Genomic DNA, 9,556 nt, shown 5'->3' on the forward strand with positions numbered 1-9,556 from the left:
TTTTGGTGTCGCATCTAAGAAATAATTGCCAAATCCACAGTTGCAAAGATTTTTTTCTTCTATGTTTTTGTTTTTAGAGACAGGGTCCTGCTTTATTGTCCAGGCTGGAGTACAAGTGGTGCGATCATAGCTCACTGCTGTCTCAAATTCCTGGGCTCAAGCGATTCTCCTGCCCTGGGCTCCCACAGTGCTAAGATTGCAGGCATGAGCCACCCCACTCAGCTCTCCGATGTTTTCTCTGGGAGTTTTTTAGTTTTAGGTTCTACCTTCAGGTCTATGATTCATTTTGAACTAGTTTTCATATATGATGTGAAGTATGGGTCAAGGCCGGGTGCAATGGCTCACCCCTGTAATCCCACTACTTTGGGAGGCCAAATTGGAAGAATCACTTGAGTTCAGGAATTCAAGAATAGCCTGGACGACATAGTGAGACCCCATCTTTACAAAAAATAAAAAAGATCAACTGGGCTGGGATCACATGCCTATGATCCCAGCTACTCGGGAGGCTGAGGTGGGAAAATCGTTTGAGCCTGGGAGGTCAAGGCTGCAGTAAGCCATGATCACACCAGTGCACTCCTGCCTGGGCAACAGAGCAAGACCCTGTCTCAAAAACATAATAAATCAATGAGTAAATAAAAATTAAAAAAGAAGTATGGGTCAGGGTTCATTTTTTTATATGGGGGATGTCCAGTTGTTCCAGTACAATTTGTTGAAAGGACTATCCTTTCTCCATTGACCAGCTCCTTTATTATTATTCTTATTATTTTAACACTATGGTTTTTTAAGGCATTGACCTCAGCACAGCACCCTACAGCTTTCTCAATGTACGAAGGTCAGTAGTGAGGACAAATGCCTTTCTTACCTCATCTCAGAACAGGACTGCTTATGCTCAGATAAGACACAGACTGTTCAGTGGAACAGCTCTTTGGGCTCTTACCGACAGCCCCTCTGCTCTCCCCAGGACTCATGTCTGAGTCCTGAGAATAGCACCAGAAGGCCACTATGATTGCCAAGGACATGGCTGGGTCTAAAAAACTGCCCCTCCCCTCCAGTGACTCTCCTATTTCCCAGAAGGTTCCTGAGCCAGATAGTGTTTTTTTTGTTTTGTTTTGTTTTGTTTTGTTTTTCAGATGGAGTCTCGTTCTGTTGACCAGGCTGCAGTGCAGTGGCGTGATCTCGGCCCACTGCAACCTCCACCTCCTGTGTTCAAGTGATTCCCCTGCCTCAGCCTCTTGAGTAGCTGGGACTACAGGCATGTGCCACCACGCCTGGCTAATTTTTGTATTTTTAGTAGAGACGGGGTTTCACCATGTTAGCCAGGCTGGTCTTGAACACCTGACCTCAAGTGATCTGCCCGCCTCGGCCTCCTAAAGTGATGAGATGACAGGAGTGAGCTATCGCATCTGGCCTGGGCCAGATAGGTTTTAAATCCTCTGCACTCAATTAATTAACCAGCCTCCATCAAACAGAGGGAAAATGCCCTGAGAGTGCATCAGCTGCCTTCACCTTTCTGCTACTTCACCCATCAAAGCTGTTGTTGAAACCAGGCGCAGTGGCTCATGCCTGTAATCCCAGCACTTTGGGAGGCCAAGATGAGAGGATTGTTTAAGCCCAGGAGTTTGAGACCAGCCTGGGTGATATAGTGAGACCTCATCTCTGTTTAAAACAAAACAAAACAAAAGCTGCTGCTGATTTTCATTTCAGCCTGAGCCTGTTCATAATTAGTGGGGAAAGCACATAGTGCGAGGTATGCCAGAATTCTACCAAGACCTGGGTCCTGGAGATGCTTAGGAATTTGAGTCAGGCTCAGACCCAGGCCAGGTCTAATTTCCAGTCCTCTGATCTTCCTGTTTTATCACAGCGGCCTCTCATACAGGATGGTAGGGAGAGTTGGTTGCTCTCTGTATTTGGTGGACCTGGATATTCCCTCCAGGGTGCCAGGGAGATGCTGAGGCTCCGCACTCTGGGAACAAGGATGATGACTCACCCAGGCCATCCTGAGGAAAAGGGGTTTTGTTGTACAGAACTCTGAGTGTACGTATTTGTGAGTGGCTGCACGAGAACATGCAAGCCTGGTGGGGTGTGTCACAGCTCATATATGCCCAGCAGCTCTGATCCCCAAATGCAGTGTGACCTTAGGCATTTCACATTCCCTGTCTGGACTTCAGTTTCCTCCACAGTAAAATGAGGAGATTCTGTGGGCGAGAAAGCCCGTGACAGAGTCCTCGTAACGTCAACTGGGAGCCTCTCTGCCCCTTAAAATCCGGATGAAATTGCTTTGAACCCCACTGTCCCATGGCCAGTGGACACCAAAGCCCTCAAAGATTGTATCAATCCCAGGAAGCCTCCTCTGCTTCTCAGCCTCATCCACTTTGGGCTCAGGTTTTCTTTTTTTCTTTTTCTTTTTTTTCTGAGACAGAGTCTCGCTCTGTCGCCCAGGCTGGAATGCAGTGGCATGATCTTGGCTCCCTGCAAGCTCCGCCTCCCGGGTTCACGCCATTCTCCTGTCTCAACCTCCCGAGTAGCTGGGACTATAGGTGCCCTCCACCACGCTTGACTAATTATTTTGTATTTTTTAGTAGAGATGGGGTTTCACCATGTTAGCCAGGATGGTCTCAGTTTCCTGACCTTGTGATTGGCCCGCCTCGGCCTCCCAAAGTGCTAGGATTACAGGCGTGAGCCATGGCACCTGGCTTTTTTTCTTTTTTCTTTTTTTTTTTGAGATGGACTCTCACTCAGTCACCCAGGCTGGAGTGCAGTGGCATGATCTCGGCTCACTGCAACCTCTGCCTTCTGGGTTCAAGCGATTCTCCTGCCTCAGCCTCCTGAGTAGCTGGGACCGCAGGCATGTGCCACCATGCCTGGTTATTTTTTTGTATTTTTAGTAGAAGTGGGGTTTCACCGTATTAGTCAGGCTGGTCTCGAACTCCCAACCTCAAGAGATTCGCCCGCCTCGGCCTCCCAACGTGCTGGGATTGCAGGTGTGAGCCACCTTGCCTGGCCTCGAGGCTCAGGTTTTCTATCCCATTCCACAACGTCAGTATGAAGCTCATGCCCTTTAGTTCTCACAACAAGCAGTCATATTCACTGAGCTTTTGTGGGGTTGGTAGACTTGACCGAGGGACACTGGCTTCCTCCCTCTTCTTCCTCTCCAACCACTGCTCCTTGCACCTCTTTCCAGACCCTTCTTCCTCTTTTGAGTGGAGCAGCTTTGCCAGGCTCTGAAGCCTCATCTCTGCAGACCCCCAACCACCGGGGGCCTCATCTTCAACCCCAGTACTTATTAAAGCATTTCACTCACGAGAACAGCTCTTTCACTGAGAATTCTGGTGCATTCTCCACTACTTTGTACATATGTGATATATGTATGTGTGTAATTGTTTATGACTACAGGTGTGCCTGTACCCTAGTGTGTTTGTGACAGGCAGTGGGAGAGGGGTAGATGGAAAATAATTCTGAGACATTATCCACTACCTTATAAGTATGTTTGTACCTTGCTGCGGATGTGATGTGGGCAGTGGGAAAGGAAGCCCCCGTGGGGGGCTTTTGTTTTGTGTCTCTGTGTCTCTTTTTCCAAATACAGAGTTAACTCCCAAGAGCGTGTACCCAAATACCAGCTTTGTGCAGGTTCTTGAAATGTCTGTTTGTGCAAGTTCTTGAAATGTCTGTTTGTAGCAAGACTCAGTCCAGGTGCCACCCACTCTGGGAACCCTTCCTCCTAGTCTTGGGCTGAACGAATTGTCCCTTTTCTGTCTTGCGCAGTCCCTGTATACTCCTCCAGCAGAGCATCTGTCATACTCTACTGACATTGTCTGTTTTTTTGCCTGCCCCATCTCTATGGTGAAACTCCTAGAAGACAGGGACCATGGCTGACCTTCTCTCAGCATCCCAGCACCCATAATGTTCAGAATCTGTGTGTGGACTGGGCTGGCCTGGCTTCACACACTCCCAGTAAGATATTTCACTCTCAGTGGTTACACATCCCTACGCCCACCACCCTCTCTGGAATGTGGGGTAAACCAACTCATACACTAAGGGGCTTTTCTCTTGGGGTCATCACCCAAGGACCCTCCTCTGGCCGGCAGAAGCTTGCTCTAACCCTGAAGATGGAGGCAGCCTGGGATACAGGGCGTGGGCAGCCCCCTGGCTGACCCCCACTGCACCCTCCACCGCAGGGACGTCCCTCCTCTTTTCCGTACTTTCTGGCCCTGGCGCGAACCTTGTTGGCGCCAATGGGCTTTTAATATTTTCCATTCCTGGCTGGGATACAACATTTCACCTCAAAAATGCTTCCTCCCCCTCACCAAAGGGTGTGTCTTTCCAGTGAGAGGAACCGGAGGCTCGATGTGGAGGTTCTGGACCCACCCGTATTCTCGGGCTTAGAGGAGCCACAGTCCAGCCCTGGAGAAAGAGGTGGCAGAAATTCTTCCCAGCCAATGAAGTGAGTTCCCAGGCCTGCCTGAGGCCTCCTGGACCCGCAGGAAGCCTGGATCCTCAGTGACAAAGCAGGGGGCCACCTGCTTACTTCCATGTGAGACTCAGCCCCTGCCCTCCACTTGCCCTCTGACCTTGGCCAAGTGGCTTCACCTCTCTGAGCCCCCATGGCCCATCTGAACAGTGGGAATAATGACAATGTCTAGCTTTCAAGGTCCTTGTGGGGCTCTAATGCTGCACATTCAGGTCATCTGAGGAGCTTTAAAACACACCCATGCCCCACTCAGAGATTCTGATTTAATTGCTCTGGGATAGGGCTTGGATGTTGGTATATTTCAAAAAACCCTCCAGGTGATTCTCACTCACAGTCACAGTTGACAACTAGTGCTTCGATGGGAAAGAACTTTCTTTTCTTTTTTTTTTTTTTTTTTTTTTTGGAGTCTCGCTCCGTTGCCCAGACTGGAGTGCAGTGGCAGAGTCTTGGCTCCCTACAACTCCCACCTCCCAGGTTCAAGCGATTCTCCTGCCTCAACCTCCCAAGTAGCTGGGATTACAGGCATGCACCACCACGCCCAGCTAATTTTTGTATTTTTAGTACAGACAGGGGTTTCACCATGTTGGCCAGGCTGGTCTCGAACTCCTGACCTCAGGTGATGTGCCTGCCTCGGCCTCCCAAAGAGTTGGGATTACAGGCGTGAGCTACTGCGCCCGGCCTGGGAAAGCACTTTCTAAAATGACCTGTACAGGTGCCAGCTGCTGCTTTGACGATCAAGGGTGTCACACCACTCATTTTCCCAAAAATATGACCCCAGGGATGCCCGAAATCCCACTGAAATGTGGTGGAGGGAAAGCACTTTGAAGGGAAGTGAGGGGTCCTCCAGGTGAATTCTGTGACTTCAGGATTCCCACCGGCACACAAGCAGGTGTCTCAGAGCCACCAGGCCAGGACCCGACACACCTACCCTGCCAACCCCTTCTGCTGGGCAGGCTAGGTCCTCTCCAAAGAGCATCCGGGCTTGCAGCTGACCAACAGCCTGCTCTCCCCAGCCACTCTCCCCAGATCCTGGAGAGTGGGTTGTGGGGTCAAGGTCACTCTGTTCTCTTTTTTATCTCCTTCACTGCACTTGGAGGTAAAGGGCAGCAGTCACTAAAGAATTAAATGTGGGCCGGGAGCCATGGCTCATGCCTGTAATCCCAGCATTTTGGGAGACCAAGGCAGGTGGATCACCTGAGGTCAGGAGTTCGAGACCAGCCTGGCCAACATGGTGAAACCCCGTCTCTACTAAAATACAAAAAATTAGCCAGGCATGGTAGTGGGCACCTGTATTCCCAGCTACTTGGGAGGCTGAGGCAGGAGAATTGCTTGGGCTACAAAGTGAGACTCCGTCTCAAAAAACAAAAACCAAAGAATTAAAGTGGAGAGAACCAGTTGTCTGTGCTGGGGGAGGAGAGGGTGTTTGGGTGCCTTGTGGAGAGAGTCAACATCTCCTTTCCTCCTCTTGAAGAGAGAGGAACTGCAGACAGTTCCACAGCCCAGAGGGAGGAAAACAGCTGAGAGCCAGGCGCCTTCGGAAAAGGCAGCAGAGAGCCCCACTGGCTGAAGATGCTCAGTCTCTCACCATGACCAGTGTGTCCACCTGCCCCGGTGCCATATCCCGGAGTTATCATGTTCTTACACAGAGGAAAGAACAGCCTCTGTCCAGGGGAGGCACAGCCCCTGTCTCGGGGAGCTTCACCCAAAGGCCAGGCCCCCAGGAGAGGGCCAGAACCCTCGGTGTCCCAGGCCCAAGATTCTTCAATAAGATTATTTAACAGATGTGGGGACTAGAGACTCCCGTGGGAGACTTCGGCCCCAGAGGAACTGGCTGTCTTCCTCAGGCAAACTATGGTTGAGAAACAGGAGCTTTCTGGAGACACTATTTTTCAAAGGGTTTCTCACAGCCCTGTGTCCCAGGCTCCTGGCCAGAGGTGGAAAGGAGAGGGAGGGAGTGATGGGGAGCATGGTGCAGGGCACCGCACAGAAGGCAGGAAGGAGGGGAGGGTCAGCAGTGCCACCAGACTGAGCCCCAGATGAGGGGGAGTCCAGGAGACAAGGCTTGCACAACCCACCACCTTGAGGTAGTCCCGGTGCCACCCAGGCTCAGAGGGCACACTGAAAGGAGGGTACATTGAAAACTATGGGCACAGGGGAACTCAGGTCCCCTGGGCTGGGCTGTGGCCTCTATAGAAGCACCTACAGCCTCAGCAAGGCCAAGAACAGGGAACTACTGAGCCTGAAAACAACTTCAGTCTCATCAAGTCTGCCCCCAGTCCCAGGTAACGCTCAGGCTTTGCAGCCAAATGCGGATTCAACCTTCCTCTACCACATGTAAGCTGCATTCACTCATTCATCCTACAGTTAAAAAATTTTTTTTGTTTTGTTTTTGAGAAAGGATCTGGCTCTGTCATCCAGGCTGGAGTGCAGTGGTGTGATCATGGTTCACTGCAGCCTCAACCTCCTAGGCCCAAGCAGTCCTCCCACCTTAGCCTCCAGAGTAGCTGGGACCACAAGCACACCACCATGCCTAGCTAATTTTTTATTTTTTATTTTTTGTAGAGACAGGGTCTTGCTACTTTACCTAAGCTGGTCTCGAACTCCTGGGCTCAAGCAATCCCCCTGTCTCAGTCTCCCAAAATGCTGGGATTACAAGCCAGAGCTGCTGCACCCAGCCCCCTACACATTTGTTTTGTTTTGCTTTTTCCCTCATCCTCTTTGTGATAGTAAACAAATATTTTTAGCTTCTGCTATGTGCCAGGCCCTGAGCTAGGTGCTGGGGGTACAGAAAAGAACAAACTAGGCTGGGCGTGGTGGCTTACGCCTGTAATCCCAGCACTTTGGGAGGGCAAGGCAGGAGGATCACCTGAGGTCGGGAGTTCGAGACCAACCTGACCAACATGGAGAAATCCTGTCTCTACTAAAAATATAAAATTAGCCAAGCATGGTGGTGCATGCCTGTAATCCCAGCTACTCGGGAGGCTGAGGCAGGAGAATCACTTGAATCCGGGAGGTGGAGGTTGCGGTGAGCCAAGATTGTGCCATTGCACTCCAGCCTGGGCAACAAGAGCGAAACTCCGTCTCAAAAAAAAAGCAAAAACCAAAAAAACAAAAAGAACAAAGTACCTTTGAGGAACTTACCCCATCACTGGGGAGATGGAATGGTCACTATAGAACACTAAGGTAAACGGAGGGACAATAACATGCATGGGTTAGTGTGGAGTACCTGTTTTGGGCCCCCTCTGGGGCATCATTCTGAGGGCGGCTCTCAGAGAAGGCTTCCTGGAAGAGGTATAATCATTTGAGTTTAAAAAAACGAATGGCAGGGCTCACTTCGGCAGCACAGATACTAAAACTGGAATGATACAGAGATTAGCATGGCCTCTGCACAAGCATGACATACAAATCTGTGAAACGTTCCATATTTTAATAAGAAAAACAGGCCAGGCACAGTGGCTCGCGCCTATAATCCCAGCACTTTGGGAGGCCGAGGCGGATGGATCACCTGAGGTCAGGAGTTCTAGACCAGCCTGGCCAACGTGGCAAAACCCAATCTCTACTAAAAATACACAAAATTAGCCGGGCATGGTGGCATGTGCCTATAATCCCAGCTACTCAGGATGCTGAGGCAGGAGAATTACTTTTTTTTTTTTTTTGAGACAGAGTTTCACTGAGTCACCCAGGCTAAAGTGCATTGGCATGATCTTGGCTCACTGCAACCTCTGCCTCCTGGGTTCAAGTGATTCTTGTGCCTCGCCCTCCCAAGTAGCTGGGACTACAGGCCCACCACCACTCCCAGCTAATACTTGTATTTTTAGTAGAGACAGAGTTTCACCATGTTGGCCAGGCTGGTCTCGAACTCCTGACCTCAAGTGATCTGCCCATCTCAGCCTCCCAAAGTGCTGGGATTACAGGCGCGAGCCACCACACCTGGCCTGTGTTTTTAAGCCCATAAGACATTGTTATTAATGTTAATACAACATTTGTGTAGACTTACCCACGCATGTACCACTTTGTTCTATGTTCCTTCTTGTCTCTCATTTTTTCCATCTAGGATCACTTTTTATTTCTGTCTGCTGGTGGGCGAATACAGTTTTTGTTTGTATCATGTCATTATTTTTTCTTACTCTTAAGATATCTTTTCACTGATTTTAGAATTCTCTTAAACAAATTTTAGTGCCAATGAATTCTTACTTATTGTTTGTACCTACATTTGTATCCTCCAGCTGCTGTGCCAGTTTACACTACACCGTCACCTACCTCCTAAAGCACATAGCAAAAGAGGGCAAGGCGGATGTGCATGGTGGCTCAACACTGGTAATCCCAGCACTTTGGGAGTGACATTTTTCTCTTAAGGATAGGGAAATTGAGATAGGCATTTTCCTTTTCAGTCTGTTAGGAGGTAATGGTGTTTATATGTAGCTCACACATTCACTGGAGTCCCAATTTTAGGTTTTTTAGACTTCCCACCTTAGAGGAGCCCTGAGTTTCTCTCAGTAGTGTGTGTTGGAGTTTGCTCCTATCAGCTCACAAGAACCAAATATTTTTTGTGCCTGTTCTTCGTACCACTAATGGCTTGAAATCTATGGTGGGAACATTTACTTAATGGAAATCAACAAAAACTAAAACACTAAAAAATATGTGTACAATATTGTGCTTATAGTTAATACTGAACCGTACACAAAACAGTGCTTTGTTTTGTTGGAGAGCCAGTTACTGTCACACCACTGGTTCTCTCTAATCACTGACTCCCATGAGACCATGAAAATTCAAGTTCAAGGCCGGGCGCGGTGGCTCAAGCCTGTAATCCCAGCACTTTGGGAGGCCGAGATGGGCGGATCACGAGGTCAGGAGATCGAGACCACCCTGGCGAACACAGTGAAACCCCGTCTCTACTAAGAAATACAAAAAATAGCCGGGCGAGATGGCGGGCGCCTGTAGTCCCAGCTACTCGGGAGGCTGAGGCCGGAGAATGGCGTGAACCCGGGAGGCGGAGCTTGCAGTGAGCTGAGATCCGGCCACTGCACTCCAGCCTGGGCTACAGAGCGAGACTCCGTCTCAAAAAAAAAAAAAAAAAAAAAAAAAAAA

The 9,556-nt window shown here is 49.5% G+C and overlaps 1 non-coding gene across 1 annotated transcript; it reads left to right on the forward strand.

Moving 5' to 3' along the window:
* The first annotated feature begins 7,793 nt into the window (after positions 1-7,793).
* LOC112628234 lies at positions 7,794-7,897 on the forward strand. The gene has a single exon (XR_003120395.1). It is a non-coding gene; the product is annotated as a U6 spliceosomal RNA (small nuclear RNA).
* Positions 7,898-9,556: the final 1,659 nt, after the last annotated feature.

This window comes from Theropithecus gelada, chromosome 7a, assembly GCF_003255815.1.
Source record: "Theropithecus gelada isolate Dixy chromosome 7a, Tgel_1.0, whole genome shotgun sequence".
Classification (NCBI taxonomy): Eukaryota; Metazoa; Chordata; class Mammalia; order Primates; family Cercopithecidae; genus Theropithecus; species Theropithecus gelada.